This window comes from Misgurnus anguillicaudatus, chromosome 20 (assembly GCF_027580225.2).
Source record: "Misgurnus anguillicaudatus chromosome 20, ASM2758022v2, whole genome shotgun sequence".
Taxonomy (NCBI): Eukaryota; Metazoa; Chordata; class Actinopteri; order Cypriniformes; family Cobitidae; genus Misgurnus; species Misgurnus anguillicaudatus.
In genome coordinates, this window is record NC_073356.2 from 757227 (window position 1) to 780788 (window position 23562).

General features: G+C 37.0%; 1 long non-coding RNA gene across 1 annotated transcript; it reads left to right on the top strand.

Annotated features, from left to right (window-relative positions):
* The first annotated feature begins 20398 nt into the window (after positions 1-20398).
* On the top strand, positions 20399-22281 carry LOC129455474 (uncharacterized). The gene is made up of 2 exons (XR_012359593.1): positions 20399-21329; positions 22064-22281. It is a non-coding gene; the product is annotated as an uncharacterized lncRNA (long non-coding RNA).
* The last annotated feature ends 1281 nt before the right edge of the window (positions 22282-23562 follow it).

Below are 23562 nucleotides of genomic sequence, written 5' to 3' on the forward strand. Positions count from 1 at the left end.
TTGAGTATGTGTCAGGCGAATCCGTCAAGCACCCGATGAAGTGCGCAGCTGACCGATTATTCTGCATATAAAAAGTTCATGTGATTGACACTTTCTGTGAACACTTTTCCGCATAAACAATAGAACAAAGCATCATTTTTTTTCACAAAACAATATATTTTAGATATTATTTGACAGACTAGTAAGTGTGGATTAAGGATGTTTAAAATCTCTAGCCTGGTGGTCAGGATCTGAATGGATCAAATCAGCAGTTTTGCAATGCTTTATTTATCTTCACATATATCATAAATAAAAATAAGCAGAGTAACTTTGCAAGTCTACCCTTCCACATTATATATTTCCTACTATGTATGTATATGATTTCCAAATAATAAATGAGAGTATTCAACGACAAAAAGCGTCTCATATGGAAATAAATCCTCACAATATTATTATTTCTCAAAACTTTATGACAAAAATAAGCAACTGTATTCCTACAGTTATTCAAAGATGCAGACATTATTCCGCATATAATTTGAATATTATATAAAAGTATTCATTTAACGGCACGTTTCATATGGCAAATAAATATCCTCACATTAACATAACAGCATAATGAAATGAATAAACAGACAATAAAACAGGATTGAAATATAAATTGTATTATTATTACCGGAAAAAAGCAATATTGCTAAAATAATCTCTGAGGTAAATGCGTCAAAAACGCTGTTACCCGCACAATAAGTCTAAATTAGCAATAACAGCGAAAAAAGCATTATTAGGCCATGTCTCAAAACTTTATATGACAAAATATATTTAAAAGTAATGTATACTTACAGTTATTCAAAGATGCACACATTATTCCATATTACTCCGGTTTAGGAGCACGTTTGTCTCTGGCCTCGCTCTGTTATGTAATATATTGACAGGTGCGCGTCTCCGTCTTTAAAACATATATAATTTTGTAATTACTACCTTAGTAAAATTAGCCATGATTTTATCATTGTGAAAATGTTTTTTTTTTTTTTGCAGATAAAAAACGATTTGTATTTCCGCAATTTTACTACAAATAACATGGTTATGGTAGGCTATATTGTGGAGTTGGAGACCATAGTAAATTTGTGTCTACTGTTGTTTTACAACAAATAAAAACTAAAAGACTATGTTAGTATAATTAAACAATGGTGAATGGGGCTCACAAAACGCACGCTGTTTCACACATACTCTGTATGCGGAATAAGCCAAGTTAGCGCTGAGGTACCTGTGCATCACGGTCAGTCTACTCGGAGCGGCTGTTTTCGGCGGCGGCTGGACTGACGGTCACCATGGGTTGCGGTCGCGTCTGACCCCAAAACATGTTTTTATTTCTCAAAAAAAAAAAATCAGTAGACTGGTGCAGAAGTTTTATGCGAGTTACTAAAGTTAGTTATTTTTCACAAGGCTTTAATGCCTAATTTGTTATAATTTGCCTAATGTTAGGAAGGCTAATATCTTGCACTTTCTTCTGGCTTGAATAATTTTGAGTTACATTTTGACAAAACCTTTCAGATCTAAGTATTATGTTTTTTGTTTAATTTAATGTTAAACATGAATCTGTTTTTTGTTTTATTTTGGAACTAATGAGGTCTCTGTTTAAGAACTCTGGCTCGCATCTGAAGGTTCCGCTGCTTTAGAGAACCGAACATGCAGGCACATATATGTTTGAAACATAGTTTAACTGTCTGCCACAAGTTGATCTTGTAATAAAGGTCTCATTGAGGAAAAACACGCTGTATATTTGTATTCATTGCAAGTATAAAAGTTAAATAACAAATTTTATTATAAAAATATTAATGATTAATCGATAGTCGATCGTTAATTCTCCCGACGATCGACAAAGAAAACTTAATCGAATGCCCATCCCTACTTTCCACACAATACCATCGTCTATGACCAATTCATGTCTGTATGGGTAGAACAACTGTATTGCTGGGGGAACACTGTGCAGTTTAGCTGTCCATCCTTGTCTGATTGTGTTCACAAGCATTTGAAGCGTGTGGTCGTCTGCTGTGTGGCGTTTAAGTTCATCCATGCATGATGGTGCAATGTTGCAGACATTCATTACCTCAAAGGTTTTTTCCTCGTTGAACTTTTGCTGTGTGGATGCGTGTGGGGCCCGCGACAAGGTGTCTGCAATGTACATGTGTTTTCCTTTTTTGTAAACCAGTGTGATGTTGTAGCGCTGGAGCTGAAGCAACATTCTTTGGAGTCTGGCAGGAGTGCTGTGTATAGGACGTTTGATGATTGTTACTAAAGGCTGGTGGTCTGTTTCGACTGTCACTGGTTTGCCATAGATGTAATCATTGAATTTGGTGCAAGCAAAAACAACCGCAAGGAGTTCTTTTTCTGTTTGCGCATAGCGCATTTCAGTTTGCGAGAGAACTCGTGAAGCATAAGCGAAGGGGTTTGCTGTCCTGCAGGCATATCGCACCTAAACCAAACTGTGAAGAATCACATGTCAAGGTGACGGGCTTGTGAACGTTATAGTATGACAGGACAAGAGGGCACGTCAGGTGTTTCTTTAGGGCATTAAAAGCGTCCTGATGCTGTTGTAGCCAACACCATGCCGAGTCTTTGTGTGTTAGCTGGCGGAGCGGGGCAGTTGTGTCGCTGAGGTTGGGGATAAACTTTGCCCATATAGTTGACCATGCCGAGAAATCACTGAAGAGCAGTGGCGTTTCTGGGCTCTGGCATTTCACTGATGGCTTTAGTCTTTGATGGATCGGCATGTGGGCCATCGCTGCTGAAGACATGTCCCACATAGCACACTTCTTTCAGTCTGAATTTGCATTTCAGTGGATTTAGCCAGAGATTTACCTGTCTGGCCCGCTCAAGCACTCTTTTTAGGTTGTCGTCATGCTCTTTTTTCTGTGTGTCCACCAACCAATATGTCACCTACTATTACAGCACAAGGGTATCCAGTGAAAATTTGTTCCATTGCACGTTGGAAAACTTCACTAGCTGAGTTTATGCCAAAAGGCATTTTCAGGAATCTGTATCTTCCAAAAGGGGTGCTGAATGTTGTTAATAGTGATAACTTGTTGTCTACAGAGATTTGCCAAAATGAATTCTTTGCATCCAGCACAGAGAAGATGGTGGAATTCGATATTTGAGCAGCGACTTCTTCAACCATTCTCATTGGGTGATGGGGTCTTTGTATTGCCATGTTAACGTCTCTAGGATCTATGCAAATCCTGATGTTGTTAGACTCTTTTTTATGAGCGGTTCAGAAATGGGTGTAATGACGCCAAGATCCGTCATTCGCTAAAGCTCCTTTTTAACCCTGTCTTGCATAGCAACTGGAATGCACCTTGCCGGTCGGACGACAGGAGGGATGGTGGGGTCGATTTTCATAGAATATGTAACAGGTAGTTTACCCACCTCATCTTTAAAAAGGTCTGCATATTTGGTGAGAATTCTGTCTGTGAATTCGTCCAGACTGTATGTGTAACGGTACAATAAAGTGGAGGAAGCAAGCGCAGGCGATCAAAACAGATTTATTAATAATGATGGTAAAAGCAGTGAAACAAACAGAGCAAGTGACTGAGTCCAGGATGTTGGCAATGGTGATCGAAGGTCTACGGTGGCGTGAAGAGTGTTGAGGCGTGAAGTCGGTGAAGAGTGTGATGATGGCCAATGGATGAAACCAGAAACGAACCAAACACTCACACGGAGACGACAACACGAACACAGATCCAAACACGACGACGAGAGACGATAATCCAAGTAGTATGGCTGGAACATGAAATGAGGACCTGACAACAGGAAGAGAACTGAGTGAGTATATGTAGCTGATGGGTAATGAGGATCAGCTGGAGCAAGGCAATCATACACAGGTGACAACACTTAATCAAACGAGCACATGGCAGAGGTGAGTGAACAAACAAACACACACACACACATGACACGGAGGAAACAGAGGATTTCCTACCGTGACAGTATGTGCTCAGCTGGTGGATTTCTTTGTTGAGAGTTAGAAGTTCCATCTGTAGGCAGTCAGGTAAGCCCAATAGTGGCTGTGCAGAGCTTTTGATGACATAAAACAACAGGTTGTAAGTCTGACTGGCTAGGCTGCATGGTAGTGTGACTGTTCCAAGTGTGTGTAGTTCATTGCCACCATATGCTATGAGCTTTGTTGTGTTTGACACATTTAGTTCTTCCTCCTTTCGCAGGCATTGGAACGTTTGTAAATCCATTACATTACACTTGGCTCCAGTATCCATTTTTAGTTCTGCCATGTATGTGTACAGTGCTATACAGTTCATTCTTTTGTGTCAGCTTAGATATGGAATCAACCGGCGCAGCATTTACTCCATCAATAAAGAACAAATCACTTTCATCACTGTTTGTCTGGTGTGGTTCAACATTATGGACGGTTTTGCTGTAGCGTCGCTTGGTTTGTTGTGTTTCGGTGGACCTGCAGCATTTTTTTAAATGGTTCCACTTTTTGCAGCCATTACATTGTTGACCAAATGCAGGACACTTATCTCTTTTGGCTGGATCTTCGCTACCACAATTGTTACAGTTCTTTATGGTTTGTGTTCTGTGTTTCGATTTGTAATTTCGGTGCTTTCCTGCAAACGTTTGGTGTACAGTATCGACTGAAGCAGTTGTCGTTTGGAGTGTTACTAAGTCTTTAGTATGCTGTTCAGTTTGCTCATATATCCTGCATGCTGATATGGCTTTAGTCAAAGTCAGCTCTGAATCACGTAGCAGTGATTTTCTCAGAATATCATTGTGTATTCCACAAACTATTCGGTCACGAATCAGCTCGTCTTGTAATGCACCAAATTTCCAGGTTTTTGCTTTTACTTTTAAATCGCTAATGTAAGATTCAAAAGTCTCACTGGGTATTTGGGATCTCGTGTTAAACTTGTGTCGTTCCATGGTGATGTTGACATGTGGATCACAAATCTCACGGAACTTTCTTTTTAAGCAGTCGGCGTAATAATAACGGTGTCATCTTCACCGGGTGTCCTCACCTCTTGTGCATAAACAAAGGACCGTTCACGTTCGATGGCTTTGGGACCCGCGAGGTTAAGAAATATAAAAGCTTGTGTTCGACATGGTTTGTCTCTATGAGCTGCAGCAATAAAGATGTCAAACTCTTGTTCAAAGAGACGCCAGTTTTCATGTTTTCATCATAAACGAGAGGATCCGGTCTTCGGAATTCCCCTGCCATGGCTTGCGCGTGCGATTTGTTTACATAGCTTAGCGGCTAGTAGATCACGAGTCGATTAATATGCACTGAACTTTTTAGCGAAGACAAAACTCACTTTTGCGTGCAGTCGTAGTTTACTTCTGACACCATGTTGTTCAGTGTAACAAAATAAACTTGTCAGGAAATCCTTATGTTTGTTTTTATTAATCACACTTCACACATACATAACATTGCCCTGCAGCTGTACATATCTAACACACGGTACCCGAGGGGGGCGGGACCTAATAAGTAGAGAGGTCTCGTGACTACTTAAACATATAGTGATGTCACATATGCTGATGTACTACAGGTTCAACTGATTAGGTGCATTTTGGGCAGTGTTTGTGTTTAACTTAGAAAATATAATTGAAATATGTCAACTTTATTTTATAAGTTGTAACAACTCATCTCTTGTCAAAATAAATAATAGTAAATTGAAATTATTTGTAGTAAAATCCTGGCTCCGGCAAGACAGCTAAATTCAGCAAACTGTAGCAGGGAGGGGTGTTACACATACACTTCTGAGTATGTAAGCATTTTATGCAGTGTTTATGCAAGTATGGGTTGTGCGTAATGTTGCCACAAGGGGTGCTATATTAGGTATAGCTAATATATGTGCTGTTCTACAGTATGTTACTGCACGTTTTTCTTGGTTCCTAAGATCTGTACCTGACCCCTTGCAACTTCCAACATGCATACAAATTTTTTTAGATTAGAATGACCACACACACTTAAAGATTTTTAGCCCAATTTTGGGCCTAATTTGCACACCTCCTTAAATGTGTCTCATAAGTAATTTGCCCCTGACCTATTATGTACCCTTATTATTTGTTTGGTGCTTGCAAAAATTGTATTGTGTCAGAATACATACCAGCTTTAAATGTCCATTAAATGAGAAAGATGAATCTAGAATCTCCAAGCAGGGGCTAAGCTGAATCTAACCAGCCAAACCTAATGAAAAAAGCCTCAAAAGTCAGTGGGTGCCATGTTAATGGTCGTCATGCATACGAATCACCATTACCAATCCACTAACCCTGAGCATCTGACAGTGAAATGAAACATACGCCAGAGGAGTCTGTATTTTTAGCAGATGGAAAAGGCAAGATTGCCCATTTGTGGCAACAACAGAATTGTGGAATCCCTCTTTGTTCTTCTCACCTCCTGTCAAACTGAATCTGTCTCTTCCTTTAAATCCTGGGCATGACAGTTCTTTATCATGATCCGAGCCACCTACATTTCATAGAGGAGGTGGAGAATATCATGAACACATTCTTTATCACTCACTTCTTGCTCCAGAAAATCCTGGCTCCGGCAAGACAGCTAAATTCAGCAAACTGTAGCAGGGAGGGGTGTTACACATACACTTCTGAGTATGTAAGCATTTTATGCAGTGTTTATGCAAGTATGGGTTGTGCGTAATGTTGCCACAAGGGGTGCTATATTAGGTATAGCTAATATATGTGCTGTTCTACAGTATGTTACTGCACGTTTTCTTGGTTCCTAAGATCTGTACCTGACCCCTTGCAACTTCCAACATGCATACAAATTTTTTTAGATTAGAATGACCAGACCCAAGACAATACAATTAGAACCCAATCCAATCTTATAGCTGTAATATACTTTTTCGTGTATGAGTTTGTTTCTTTTCTATGCACATTTTACTAAAAATAACACTTCACATGAAAGTTGCTGCCTGTTCATGTAGAGCTGAAATATCTGATCACTGTACCTTCATTTTGTTCTATGACCTTTAGCGTAATGTTCACAATATTGGTTATTTACCGGAACATAATGTGGGTCTTCTAAGTCTATTAAATAGAAGCACATTTATTTTGAAAATCAGCCTTGACCTGTGCCTGTCAAGTTTTAGACATTAACCCCCTCTGTCCTCGGTCAGACTTTGAGTTCATATCCAGGCAGACTCATGATGAACTTAACTGCATACACATTAAGGGATTTTCCAGACAGTTTTATCCGAATCAACTTATGTACATGTGCATTCAATGTACATATTCCCTGGGAAACAAACCCACAACTTTAGTGCTGCTGCTGACCAGATGAGCTTCAGGAACACAGAGACATCCAAGAGTGCATGCTGAGTACTAAAGACTGTATCATGGTAATGTGTTAGCCAAGCATTACCATCTGCGTAGCTCTTGTCCTTAGGATATTTTAATTCACATGGAAAATTCACAGGGAGAGAGAGAGAGGAGGATTGCAATTGTTTTATTACGTAAGTGACAGTGTGATTGCTGGAAAAGGTAACTTCAATAACTCAAAACTCATTTCACCATGAGCTGACTCACTCTGCAGTGGGGTCTGGCTAACATTTCTGTGTGACAATAATTCAGTATTTTAGTAATTGAGTATCCTGCAGTCTTAACCTTAGGAAACCTATGAAGGAAACTATGAATGTCATCGCTAAGTGCTGTTTGTTTAACATCTTGATGCCATCAAGCTACTAACAAAGGCAGGCGGAGTTGTGGTATTTTTAAACCTCGCTGCTTGCAGTTTGCTGTCCCGGCACCATTCACTTCAGCAATAACCACCGAAATATCCCAACAAGAAACTTAACAAGCATCACAGGAGCTCTCTTCACAGCAAGAGTGGTACATCAAGAACATTATCCTTCATTATAAGTTGCAGGGTTTTCTTCTTTTCTACAGACTAGAGGAGATAAACAATTACAGCCCCACTGGAGTCTGAATATCTCTGTTTTAAAGGCAGGGTATCTCATTTGATTCAGAAACATTTTAGTTATACTGGTTAAAAGTCTCCTCACATCCTGATAGCAATCACTATGTTAAGTGGTTTAAAAGTTTTTGTAGAAATTTATGTCATCTGTGAAAGTCATAGCCGCAGCAAATTTGACTGCTTATGCTATCGTGTATTATGTTGTGCTATCTGTCGTTTTTCTGTGCTTTTACTGCTTCTATTAATGTAAAGCTGCTTTGAAACAATTAGCTATTGTAAAAAGCGCTATATAAATAAAATTGAATTGAAAAATTGAAAGGCGTAGGACCAAAAAATGTTCAACCAATCATAGATCTCGGTCCGAACGGACATTGCCTTTTTTGTCCCTCATCCGTAAGCATAATTTAAATGCCACCGCGCAGCTTGTTTACGCAGACACCATACGTCATCGGCGCCTTCACATGCCCTCACCTCCCGTTTGTAAACAGGGAAAATGGCAAACTTTTCTGCTGAATTGACTACCTGCACAGGGGCCACAAAACAAAAGACATGTTTTATAACAACAACAGCAAAAACTGCCTGGATCAGCAAAGAACAAAAACCCAAATTAACATTGGTAAATTTACTGCTTTACCATGAGATGCAAACAGTTGCAGGAGGCAAAGGGTCTGAAAGGGTCGTTGCACTGTTTATTTTGGTACGGTAGGTATGCGATATGTTACCTATTCAGATGGATTCAGACATTCTACTTTGATGAAACATTGTGCTGCTTATATAATTTGTGTTTGTTTACAGATTAGCGTAACAATATAGTTACTACCCACCCAGCACAAGACGTCATTTAGACATTGTTTTTTGGGCAAAATCACGTCGGCCCGTCATGACCTTCATTTAGTCCAAAAAAAGACGTTGAAATCTGGTCTTGGTTTGGTCCGTCTAATTCAGTCCAAATTTAGCCTAAAATCAGAAGTCTTTTTCGGACCACTTATCTACTACAATAGAACCATGTGATTTTCATAAAGTGTCTGTCCATTAAATAATAATCCTAACAAAATATGCATGAATGTATAGGTAGAAACAATAAATAATGAGCACACTGAACTATAATGAATATGCTTTATTTAAAGTCTATTAATATTTCTGTTTATTTTAATGGAATAAATATGTTAAATTGGGCTTTAAACAGGTAATTTCGGTCCCGTACAGGACTGTTAGAAGCACTTCATTTTCATCTTTTAACAAATATCTTTATTTTCTTTAATTATGATATTATTAGCAGAGGCGCGCGTCCGTCTCGTGCTTTGTGATCACGTGATTATTCAACTGGGAAACGCGCGTTCTGGATTCTCCTCAGACAAGTGTTACTGTTTTGTGGTCGATTCTGGGGTAAGTTTCCTTAAATTCGTGATTACTTTATTGAACTTAGTTCACAGGGATGTCGATACGACTAATAAATGATATATTTGAATGTTTATCATTTGTTAGTAATGTTAGCTCGAGTGCTGACAGCTTGACTGAGCTCGTCGCGCAGGTGTGAGCTAATCAGTTAATGGAAATCTTTTATTTGTCTTTATATCTTCTATATAATCGTGTTATGCTTGTTTTTAAATATATTTTAAATTGTTTAGTTAATTATAATGCAAGTTTACTCCAAGTATTGTAATGTTGGCTTTTTTCAGCTTACGCCTAGCTTGATTGATCTCGTGGCACAGCTGTGAGCTAACAGTTAAGGTTAGAGATATTTTATTTGTTTTATATCTTTTATAAAAACGTGTTGTGCTTTTTCTTAAATGCATTATAATGTTTTTAAAATACAAGTTTACTCCAAGTATTGCAATGTATGTGTGCTTTGTTCAGCTCCCTCCTATCAAAATTACATTAGCCTAACATTTTAAAGTAGACGGTTTAAAGGCCATTCTGAATAAATAACTGTTATATATTTATTGTTACTTCTTTCAGATCCTTTTCTTGGTGTGTCTTGATGTTTTCTAAGTATTACTTTGTTCATTTTTTCACAGCCACCAGAATCAGACTCAAGTCAAGTGCTCAAAAGGGAAATAGCATGTTGGTCTCTTCAATGCAATGATAAATAAAATAGTTATAACTAATTAAATAGTCAGATCTTACTTTGACTTGATGTACAGTTTGCTCAAGGTCAGAACACAGCTCATTCATACAAATCAAATAGTGACACTGGCTATATGTCTGCTTTCTTTTTATAGCAATAAAAGCATAGAGATATATATAAAGCAAAGACAATAAGATAATCCTTGTCTCGCGAAAGTGACTAAGCTTGCTGATGACAGTGGCAGCCGTAGTAGTGTTGAGTTTGTCTAATTGGAAGAAATGTTTATAGTAATTCAATTCAATTCAATTTTATTTATATAGCGCTTTTCACAAGTGTTAATTGTTGCAAATCAGCTTTACATGAGAAGATGTAGAGGAGAACACAGAAAATCAATAGATAATATAAGAAGTAGAGAAAGCGGTTAAACCGTACAAGCGAGCATATTAATAATGTCACGTATACAGTAAAGTGCTAAGTTAAGCCAAAGTTGGCTGACTCTCCCTGGGACTAAAAACCCTCTAGGAAAAAAAACCCAATGGGAAAAAGTCCTAGAAGGACAAAAACCCTTGGGAGGAATTAATATATATTTAATATATTGGCACCACCGTGCAGCCATCTATGGGCAACTTGTAATCTGACATAGTATGTTTGTAGCGATTCGGTTCAATAATAAGTATCTCTGTCTTATTGGAGTTTAGCATAAGAAAGTTTTGTGCCATCCAGTCCCTAATATCACTAATGCAGTCTGTTAGCTTAGAAAACTGGTGGGTTTCGCTAGGATGCGACGAGATGTAAAGCTGGGTATCATCTGCATAGCAGTGAAAACGTATGTTATGTTTCCTGATAATGTCTCCTAGAGGTAACATATATAACGAGAATAGGATAGGGCCTAGAACTGATCCCTGAGGTATGCCGTATTTAACGGGGGAGTGATATGACTCTTCCTCATTTACATAAACAAAGTAATATCGATTGGTTAGATACAATCTGAACCAGGCTAACGCCTGACCACTGATGCCAACATAGTTTTCTAGTCTATTGAGTAAGATTGTGTGATCTATTGTGTCAAAGGCTGCACTAAGGTCTAGTAATATAAGGATTGAGATTTCACCACGATCGGATGTTAATAGGAGGTCATTTGTAACTCTAAGCAGCGCTGTCTCTGTGCTATGGTGGGGCCTGAATCCTGATTGGAACTTTTCATATGTATTATTATTTTCTACGAATGTGCGTAGCTGGCTTGCCACTACTTTTTCTAATATTTTAGAAAGAAAAGGTAGATTTGAGATTGGTCTAAAGTTATTAAGATCTCCCTGGTCAAGGTTTTGTTTTTTAATGAGCGGTCTAATAACTGCTAGTTTGAAAGCTGTTGGAACGTATCCTAATTCTAGAGATGAGTTAAAGATATTAAGTACCGTGTCTGACACTACATGAAATACCTCATTTAGTAATTTTGTGGGAACGGGGTCTAGTATACAGGACGATGATTTGGATGACGTTACTAGTTTAGAGAGCTCTTCTATTGTAGTAGGATTAAATGACTCAAGATGTTCGTTTGGTAATCTAGTGGAAAATGTACTATTGGGTAGAGTGGTGGCTGTTTGCGTAGTTTCTATGTTTTCCCTAATAAACATAATTTTGTTAGTAAAGAAGTTCATGAAGTCATCACTATTGTGTTGGAGTTTACTATTGGTTTCTGTTTGTTCTTTGTTTCTAGTCAGTTTCGCAACTGTGCTAAATAGAAAACGAGGGTTGTTGTGATTTTCTTTAATAAGCGTACTGAGATAGGTAGATCTGGTGGTTTTAATAGCCTGTCTGTAGTGTTGAACACTCTCTTTCCATGCTGAACGCCATACCTCTAACTTTGTGCTTCGGTAGTTTCTTTCCATTTTTCTAGCTACTTTTTTAAGGGCTGCAGTATGATGGTCATACCATGGAGCTAGCGGTTTTTCTTTGATTCTCTTTTTTCGAATGGGAGCAACGGCATCCAACGTGCTAGAGCAGACGTTGTTCAGGTTTTCTATTATAATATCTAGATCTTCACGATTATCTGCTACATGTTTAATTTGAGACAGGTCTGGAAGAGTGCTAATAAAGCTATCTTTAGTGGTGGAAATTATTGTTCTGGCTAATCTGTAGCATGTTGTAGACTGAGCGGTCCTATGTCATTAATATTGAGTCCGAGTGACAGAATTAAGTGTAGTGTGTGATTACGAGTATGCGTGGGCCCTGACACCTTTTGTTTAATGCCGAGAGAATTTAGAACATCCATAAACGCACGTCCTAATGCATCTTTTGGATTATCCACATGGATATTAAAATCACCAACGATAAGAGCTTTATCTACAGTGACTGTAACCTCAGATAGGAAGTCTGCTATTTCTTTAAGAAAATCTGTGTGGCGGCCTGGAGGCCTATATATGGTAGCTAAAATGAACGAAAGCCGTTTGTTGTTGCGATCAGTTATTTCCATATTTAACAGTATTATTTCAAACGAATTAAATTTTAGGTTGGATTTATGGTTTACTTTGAATATTTTATTGTATATTGTAGCTACACCACCCCCTCTCCCTATTAGACGAGGAACATGTTTATAATAATAGTCTTGTGGGGTGGATTCGTTTAAACTGGTGTAATCGTCTGCTTTAAGCCAGGTTTCTGTTAAACAGAGTGCATCTAAGTTTTGATCAGTAATTATTTAATTGATAATTGGTTCTTTGTTGGTAAGTGATCTAATGTTAAGAAGGCCGAATTTTAACATTTGAGTTTCATCTGTTAATGTATTATGTTCTAGTTTTATGTTAATAAGATTTGTACGAGACGAGGTAAACGGTGCTCTGTATTTATTTGTTCGAGGAACAGACACAGTCGAGATGTGTTGGTACTCTGTTAAAAAAGGCTCTATGTGCTGGGATATATGTGATCTTGACATGTCAAGGCAGCTAACAGACTGATGGGTAAGCCGATCTGTCTGTTTCCTGACCTGGGCCCTGGATAGTCAGACAATATCAAAAGTAAGACTATTGGTCAGATTTCTAGAGAGTATAGCACTTCCTTCCGGAGACGGATGGAGGCCATCTCTCTTTAGCAGGTCAGGTCTTCCCCGGAAATGCTTCCAATTGTCTATAAACCCTACGTTATGCTGAGGGCACCACTTTGACATCCAGCCATGAAGAGACACTAATCTACTGTAAGTTTCATCCCCTCTACATTAATCATGTATTCTTCATTGTTCCAGGTGAAGAGGTCTGAAGCTAATACCTGCCATGGTCTGATTGGTATTTCATGAGGAATCATGGGTTCCTTGGTATTTGAATTATGTTGCAACAGGCAAGTACTGCATCTTTCGAACATGTGTTCTATCTGCTAACACATTCCTAGCCAAAATAACATTTCGTGCTCTTAGCTTCTCTGCGTGTGCGCATATCTTTTCTGTGTGAGGTCAGATATGACTATTTTCTTATCTTCACTGGTCAATGAAAGTTTGTCTTAGAAGTCAATAATGTATGTGGGAAATTGTCTCCTCTTTGCAGGCCATCCATCCAAGATTATCTATCTGAGCTGCTGAAAACTGCCTCGGTACGGATCTGTTGCAGCTTTGTGTCACTGCAGGCCCGGCTGCAGGATGAAATGACTAACGCCTGTTTCGCGCATGCTCCGTGTGCGGTGCGTTTGCGGTGCGTGTTGCAGTACGTATGCGGTGCGATCCGTCAAGCATCCGTTGTGCTTTCGCGCGTGCTCCGTTTGCGGTGCGTTGCTGCCGCTGCTTCTGCGTATCGGGTGGTCAGGTGATTGACACTTTCTGTTGAATAGCGTCTCATCAATAAACGATATAATAGCCTGCTGTGTTTTTTTTCTTTACAAAACAATATACTTTAGATATTATTTGATAGACTAGGATGTTTAAAATCTCTAGTGTAATGGTCAGGAAACATGAAAGGATCAAAGGTCTATTTATCTCCACATATATCATAAATATAAATTAGCATTATAACTTTTGAAGAGAAAATATAGGTGACATGCATGGTTACATTATAGGCTACATTTCCTATACTATTTATATATTTGCATAGACGAGAGTATTTATATAATGGCAATGAAGCTCATATGGCAAGAAATATTCTCAAATAATTAAAATAACAGCATAATGACATGAATAAACAGACAAGGAAGCAAGATTGACATGCAAATTGTATTATTATTACCGGAAAAACAGCAACATTACTGAAACAAACTCTGAGGTAAATACGCCAAACGCTGTTATAACTGCAACATGTCTAAATAAGCTCAATAACAATTTAAAAAAACATTATTATCTCCCAAAACGTTGTATGAAAAACATTATATTTAAAGCAAATGTATTCTTACAATCATTCAAGATCAACACATTATTCCATATTACTGAGCACGTTCGTCTCTCGCCTCGCTCTGTTATAATAGCGCTGATTGACAGGTGCGCTTCCCCGTCTATCAAACAGATCATTTTGTATAGTTCTCCTTAGAAAAATTAACCATAATTTTAACGGTTGACAAAACGGTTTTTGTCAGATTGATTATGATTTGTATTACCTTAGTTTAACTAAAAATTCCATGGTTATGGATATTGTTATAAGACAATATAAATTTGGTTACTGTTGTTTTACAAATAAAAAGTAAAAGGCTATGTTAGTATAATTAAACAATGGTAAAATTAATAGCATACTTTATGTATATGCAATGTATATAAACACGGTAGAATATTTAACAAGATGTTATTAATATCATTTTTTAACTCCTTAATTGCTTCATACTGAGATTAAACAAATAAAATTACAGAAAAAACTACTGAAAAACTTTATTTACATCCATTTAGAGTGAAATTACTGCATTTTTGTGTAAATCCGTGTTCATTCTGACCACAAAACATGCGCTATCACTTTAAATCAGCGCGTGCAGCTTGCGTGCCGTACAGCAAAAATAGACTCGCTGCCGAAACGATCGCAGCACTGCTGCACCGCACCGCATCTGCAACGGACAGGACGGACCGCATACGTATGCTGTGTGAAAGCTCTAACCTGTTAACATGGCTACGTAAAAAATTACGCACCGCAAGCGCACTGCATACGGGGTATGTGTGGAACAGGCGTAAGGGGGCATGTGAAATTGTTGAGGGGGCTTAACTTTATACCAACAATGATACACTGAGATCTTGCTTTGGAAAGACATATTTTTAAATGCAGCGCTCCATAAAACACTCCATATGCAACTGCACAGCCCAGGTAACCAGAAACTCACTAATGATGATAGATCATGAGATATTATTTTATAGACTAGTAAATGTGGATTAAGGGTGTTTAAAATCTCTAGGCTGGTAATCAGGACATGAATGGATTAAATCAGCATATTTGCAAAGGTTTATTTCTCCACATATAAATTAAAATTAGCAGGGTAACTGTTCAGTAGGGGTGTGCAGCGGAGTCAGTATTTGTATCTGTAACAGTCTTAAAATTATTTCTATCTGTATTTGTATTCGGATTGAACCGGAAGTGGGCGGGTCTTAAACCGAAAGTTTGCATTTTTGCTTTTTATTATAATTATAACTTAAATAACTGTAAATGTTTATTAATAATAATAATACAACATTTTAATCAAAAAGACAAATAACTTGATTCTTGTTACTAATACACTTATACGCATGGAAAGCAAACATCTTATTTTCAAAGCCTCATCCAGCTTGTGCCTATGTGCTATGCATCATTGTATTGTAGCATTAAAATAACAAACTTGAGAGCACATTGACAAAACTGTAGGCTACATCACCTTTAAACGTTTTTGTGCCTGTCAGCACAGTTCCTTGAGATTCTGTCTAAATGAGTGGGATATTTTTCAGAAAAAAATGTGTAGCCTACATCAATCCCTCGTCTAGCGATTCAAATAATTAAACATCTAAAATGATCGTTAGTTTTCTGAGTGAAATATAACCTAATACTACTCATAAATCCACATGTCTGACATCTTGGTTTCGGTTTAAAAAACATGCAGGAATTTGAAAATAAAATGCAGGACTTGCTTGACGTTTAAAGATTTATTAAGGGAGATAAAGTTCGGGAACTGATTTATGTTAAAAAGTTATTAAGATCGACAAACTCGCGCTGACTGACAGATCCGAAATGCAACGCAGAGACACGCAAGTGCACCGCCCTATATACACAGAATAGTTCAAAAACATCTGTTTTGACAAGAATTTATGAAAGCATATAACCATTACAACAAACTTGCTGAGTTATTATCTATGTCCATATAGCATTTGCGCGAACATAACGAATTGTTTAAAAAATAAACTTTCTCATTAATCTTAATCTACATAAATAAATAATCAGATATTCCTTTAAAATTTCAAATAACAGTATTTCAAATAACAGTATGCAGTTTTGACTTAGTTCAAAACAAGCAACATAATTTTAAACAATAAGGTAATTTAGAAAGATTTAATTCAAATGCAGTTGTTATTTGCTTACTTTATTTTTATGTTAATTGCAATTCAAGTCATAGTAATCTTCAGTTAAAATTTTGCTTTTAAAATGTTATTTTCATATTTTTAGCTATTTACTTATTTATTTTATATTCACCAAGATTGACAATAAAGCTTGCTTGGACTAGAAGTAATTAAAAGATCATCTACCGGAGTCAGAGACACGGAGTTATTAACAAATATTTTATTATTAGAGTGCAGCATTTTATTAAGCTTTTTTGGTCTTGTGTAATTAGATAAAACGAAAAAAAACTAAAAGGGTCATTTTTTACAGCTGGGTTTAAAGAAGTTTGATACAACAGCGTTTTTAAGATTTTAAACTAATTCCAAAACAACTCGCGTTTCTAAATTAGGGTTGCGCCGAAAATGTCATTCATGTCATTTTATAGCACTCATTGCACTCATTCACTTCACACTCACATTATTCGTGCTTTAAGGGATTTATAATTTACAGCTGTTCCAGTAAACACGTGATTATGTCTGGCCGAATATTTTCTCTGTTATTCGGATGAATTCGTTATTCGTTTTGAAACCATTATCCGTGCCCTTCCGAATAACGTATTCGGCTTCGGGCACATCCCTACTGTTCAGTATACCACATTATATATGTCCTATGTGATTTCCATTAACGAGAGTAGGCTATTCAACGGCACTAAACGTTTGCAATAAATATCCTAACATTATTTCTCAAAACGTTGACAAAAGTTATTTATATAACGGCAATGGACGTCTCATATTGCAATACATTTCCACATATAACTTAACATAACAGCATCATGAAATGAATAACCAGAGAAGGAAGCATGATTGACATGTAAATTGTATTATTAAAACAGCAATATTACTGAAATAAACTATAAGGTAGGCTATGCGGCAAACATGCTGTTAACTGCAAGTCTAAATAAGCAATAAAAGTGGATAAAACATTATTATCTCTTAAAACTTTATATGACAAAAATTATATTTAAAGGAAATGTATTCTTACAGTTATTCAAAGATGCACAAATTATTCCATATATTAATTCCTGTTTAAGAGCACGTTCGTCTCTGGCCTCGCTCTGTTATGTAATAGCTGCTTGACAGGTGCGCATCTCGGTCTTTCAAACAGGTATAACCTTTATAACAAAAGAGTAAACTTTATAGTTGCTTCCACTGTGTTTGTCTGATATGAATAACACACGTCGGCAAATTAATTATTATTTGAAAATAATATTTATTTATTATTTGCAAATTATTATCTTATTTGAATAGATTTTTATTGCTGCGTCCACAGACATCAGGGTGTAGACATCATTAGTTTTACAAACTAAATATAGGCTATTGTTTTACCAGTGCATGTGTATTTAAATGTCTGAAATCTAAAATAAACATTATGAGGTTGAAAAAACTGCATTGATATATGACAGCGCTTAGCTCGTCCGTCTGGCTCAGCGCCAATCAACGCGAAAAACGTTTGAATCTGGCAGTAATATTACGTCACTTAACATTCTAAATCCCAAATGGGGATAAGGTTAATTACTTACTTAACTCTAAAGGTTGAACATTTTATTTGTAATCATAAATACAAAAATGAAACAGAGGGGGCACAAATCAGATCTGAGGGGGCAATGCCCCCTTTTGCCCCCTCGTGGCGCCGGGCCTGTGTCACTGACTGATAAGTTTTTATAATTAAGTGAATCTATGTCCATATCTTTGCTGTGATTGTCATGTTTTGTTGCTATGGACTTTCTGGAGAGGGTGTCTGCCACAGGAATCTCCTTTCCTGTTCCGTGTTTGATGTCATATTTCTAGGGCTGTAGAATCATTCTTTAAAGGAGCATTTCACCCGTAGAAACATTAAAGGCGGGGTCCACGATGTTTGAAAGCCAATGTTGATATTTGAAATCACCTAAACAAACACACCCCTACCCCAATAGAATCTGGACCTTCTGTTGATAGACCCGCCCCACACATACGCAACCCGGCATTTGCTTTGATTTGCTCTAAGTGTGTTTTGGTAGTCGGCCCGTCTCCTTTTCCAACGCGTTTTTCAAACATCGTGGACTCCGCCTTTAATCTTTATTGAAAGTGCGTCATATTTGTAGTCAAAATGTAACAAACATTTCGAATTTGTGCCTATTTGACCGAGAAAAGCGGTGTTTATAGTCTCTCACCCCCTCAACAAAGTTATTGGACTTCCTGCTTTCAATGATGCAAAATGATGATTTTTAAATCATTGAAAGAAGGAAGTGCAACACTGAAATCTATATTTCTCCTGTCTCAGCGGAAACTGAGGAAATGATGCACAACCATTCAAAAACATGAATGGGGTTCTAATGATACAAAGCTTAATGTAAATGGGTGAAGTATCCCTTTAAACCCATGAAGGAGCAGCATCTAGTAGGGCCCTATGAAATCCATTTAATTTTTGTCCCAAACTCAGTTTTATTTTTCTCAAATAATCACACCAAACGCGCTTCAAACGCTTGGAAACGCTTGTTTTTTTTAAAAAGAGCAGTGTGACGTGGCTTTTCATATTGCTAGCAAACAACGAGTCAGCTGTCTTGTCAATCAAATATTGAAGCATGATATTATTTTGCTATTAAATGTGATATTAGCAGAAACTTTAAAAAGAGGGTGCTTGCTCTGACCTTGTTTGAGGGTGAGAGGTGCACAAACACGCAGGAGAGAGTGAGCGAGTGGAATCCGGTTCTTTTAAGCAACTGTAAACTTCCCTCACCACACCGTAAGGCACGCCTCTCCCCCCATCCGATTGGACAATGGACAGATGTGAATGACGTCTGCTTTTTTCCGCACTCAAGCGCTCCTTCAAAAGCGTGTGCTGCGGCTGGTGGCAAAAAACGCAAGGCGTTCGGCGCACATAAACAGCGTGCAAACGCTCCCTGCCGATAGAAGATCATTCAAAAAAGCGCCTGCAACTGCCATAAATGCGTTTGGTGTGATTGGCCCCCAAGAGTGATTCTTAGCTTTAAGGAATTTGACAACTTGCTTTTATACTTAAGTTTGAAAGTAGGAGTATATTTCATGAATTCTTAGTACTTAAGATAAAAATGGCACTTTCAGAAGCTTGATAAATATGGGAACAGTTGTCTAACTTGAAACTAACTTCAGTTTCTTTCCTTTCCTATCAGTATTTCTGCAATTGCCTGCTTCGTGTCACATGGCTTATGCAAGACTGAATCCATGAAGGTGAGTTGTCATCATCATGAGAAACGTCTTTGCTCACTGCAAGCACATTTCTTTTATAAGCAGAATGACACACTTTGGTGAAGTGATTGTGTTTTTGGGGCTGTTTAAACTTGGTATTAAAATGTTGGTTTTTTTGTCAATCGGATCATAAGTGGATGAGAGGGACACATTCTGTTTACACCTGGTATTTAAATCCGTCAGTTTTGTCCACTTTCAACCTCTTCTGTCCTGAATACTTTTAGGGGATGGTCTGTGGAGACTGGGCGAGTCCTTTATGGTATTACTTTTGTGTCAATATTATTCAATCAAACATACAGTATTTGAGAGCAAAACTATTAAATTGTTGTAAAAAAATTGATTTGCATTTAAAAAATGTTATCTTAAAATTATTTTAGTTACAAAATACAGTAATTGTTAACCAAATTTTTTGCAATATGAATTTTTCTTTGAGTAGTTTCAGCGCGTGTCCCTACATTTTGCTCTCTGCTACGCTGTTTTTGTTTGCGGATCAAAAATCTTTGCTTTTGAGTCAAAAAGTTTTGGATGCAAGTTACAAGCGTCTCAGTGGGCGGGATCAACCTAGTTGAATGAAAGACCCGTTTCTATTGGCCACTACTGTCACCATTTGGCCACGCCCACCACGGAAGTCTGCCTGTTGAACGAGGAGAGCGATGCTGTGCTATGGAGAGCGGCATATTGTTTGTAAGGTACGAAAGATAATTTAATGTCATAAACTCTGTGGAATGTGTATAAAAATGAATATCTTGTGTTTAACCATCCATATGTTTTAATCTCTTTTATGTAAATATGCTACGTTAGTTATTAGCATTAGCTTCCGGAGGCTATTGCGTCCAGAGTTTGCTTTATCAAGCTAACGCTAAGTCTTACACAGATATTAATACCACGCTTTTATTAGTAAGTTAATCACTTACTGCATACGGACATAAAAACAAATATTACATATTATGTAATTGCACGACTATTTTCCCCAAGTTATTTTTACATTGGAAGTTCTTAGTGTTGATACTGCTTAAATATTACTCAATACGTGAAGAATTAATCCTGTTATGGCACTTATGTAAATGTTTATGTATTCAAACAATATCCAGATGAAGAAATTTGAATGTATGTTTATTCCCATAGCAGATGCCTTTATTCAAATCCATTTACAAATGAAAAAACATTTAAGGGCGGTTTCCTGGACAGGGATTATCTTAAACCATGATTAGGCCTTAGTTTAATTAGGAAATATAACAAGGTTTAACAAACATGCCTTACTAAAAACATTACTTGTGTGCATTTTGAGGCAAAACAAAGGGCACTGATGTATTTTAAGATATGTCAGCGCAAGTTGTTTTCAGTTTTGACAGCTCTTACATTTATTTTAGTCTAGGACTAGTCTAATCCCTGTCCGGGAAACTGCCCCAAAATGTTTTGTCCAAAGGCCCATGTAATGTTTAGTAAGACAATAAATATACAACACTTGTTTATCATTTTGTATCTCAGTAATTTGTATTTATTTCTCAGATGATTCTTCACTAGAGGTTACATTGAAGTCAGGCAATGACAGGAAGGATGGCTGGGGATTCCAAGATCTGATAAAAGAAGTTACATGAAGATACTTGGACTACTCATGGGACAAAAGAGCTGTAAGCAGAATAATTTGGAGTACAGTTTTCAAATAGAAGGATGTTGGTCACCTCAGCAAATACAGGAAATGACTTTTATTAGACAGAAATCTTTCTTTTGAAACCCATATCTCACATCACAAAAGCAGCCTTCTTCCAGCAGAACATATCAACCGTCTCAGATGTGAAGAACCTTGTTCATGCATTTATGACATCTAGATTAGATTACTGGGTGGTTGTCCTGCATCCTTAATTAATAGGCTACAATTAGTGCAAAATCCCAGCTGCTAGAGTTCTGACAAGGTCACACAAGTTCATATAACCCCAAATTTAGATCTCTACAATAGTAACCAGTTAAATTCTGTATCGATTACAAAATATTGCTACTCACTTATAAAGTCCCAAATGGTTTAGCTCCTACAGACAGAACTTCTAGTATGCTACAAACAATCATGCTCCATAATATCTCAAAACTCCAGACTTTTAGTAGTTCCTAGGATAGCAAAATCTACCAAAGCAGGGTAAGTTTTTTTACACCTATGGAAACTGTGGAACAGCCTTACTGACACTGTTCAGACACTCCCTCCCAGTTTAAATCTAGCTTAAAGACACCTCTTCAGTGTGCATAAACATAATTTCATCCTGTAACTTTGCATTAAGTTTATAAATAACTTTTTTTTTAATTATCCTTAACCTAAAAAGCTCTAAACAGCAGCTATGGTAATTTTCTCTATTTGCTTTTTTTTAAACTTCAGATTACACCAGCTCCAGTCTGGATCCTGTCTCTATCAGATGACCCTACACATAAGGAAAGTTGACATCGGACATCACGAGGACTTCAAAACTGTTCAAAGCGCTATACAAATAAATGTGAACAAAATTGAATTGATTGAAGTCAACAGCAGAGATGAGGATGCCACACAATGCATCCTCTCCACAACAGATCTTGCATTACAAAGTGATATTGACATCTTTCTTGGCCTCTTTGATTACAATCCTCCCAATCATTCCTGCAACACAAGAAGCACACATTACTTTTATGTCACAAATCACAGTGCGTCATTAAAGTATGGTCTACCTGCTACTTTTAAAAGATCTTGGTATCAAAATTTCTTAAATACTTGATTTTATTAATTAATTTTGTTTAATTACCAATATTTATTTACATTTACACATTTTTTCATATTCATTCATTTTATCCTAAACTATTTTGCTTGTTGTTTCATTACTGCAGATTATTTATGTTAAGTGATGCATTGTCTTCATAAGTAGATATAGGTATATCAGTGGTCTCCTACGGCTAAAGATTTTTGATAATTTCATAAGACAAAGTAGCATTGTGTAATACTTTATATGTTGTTTAAAATATGGGTAACACTTTACAATAAGGTTCATTAGTTAACATTAGTTAACTACATTAATTAACATGAACTAATAATGAATTGCACTTATACAGCATTTATTCATCTTTGTTAATGTTAATTTCAACAATTACTAATACTTTTATTAAAATTTTGTTAATGTTAGTTAATGCACTGTGAACTAACATGAACAAGCAAGTAAACCTTTATTTATATTAACTAACGTTAACAAAGATTAATAAATACTGTAACAAATGTATTGCTCATAGTTTGTTCATGTTAGTTAATACATTAACTAATATTAACTAATGAACCTTATTGTAAAGTGTTACCAAAATAGGTTACAAGACGAGTCAGACAGACCATTGACAGTGCAGCTAAGATTATTCAATAAACCATTTTTATTTTATTCTTTATCATTTTGTCCCCTGCCTGATGCTCTCATCTCTGTCTACCTTGTGGTTGAGTAAAAGCATCAACTCACCACAGAGTTGTCTATCTTTGAGCAATGGACAAAGTCATTTTCCTGACTAAGAGAGGTCTAGTGAAACTAAGAACTAGTGAACTGGACTTGCTCCTTGTATCGGTTTAATCTAACATTTTTGGCATAGTCATATTTGGATCTATCAATGTCATTAAATGCCCACCTGATCTTACTCTATTATGGGGCGGTTTCCCGGACAGGGATTAGACTAGTCCTAGACTTAATCAGTTTTAAGAGCTCTCCAAACTGAAAACAACTTGCACTTACATATCCTAAAATACATCAGTGCCCTTTGTTTTACCTCAAAATGCACACAGGCAATGCTTTTAGTAAGGCATGTTTGTTAAAACTAGTTATATTTCCCAATTAAACTAAGTCCTAGTCCTGGATCAAGCCAATCCTGGTCCGG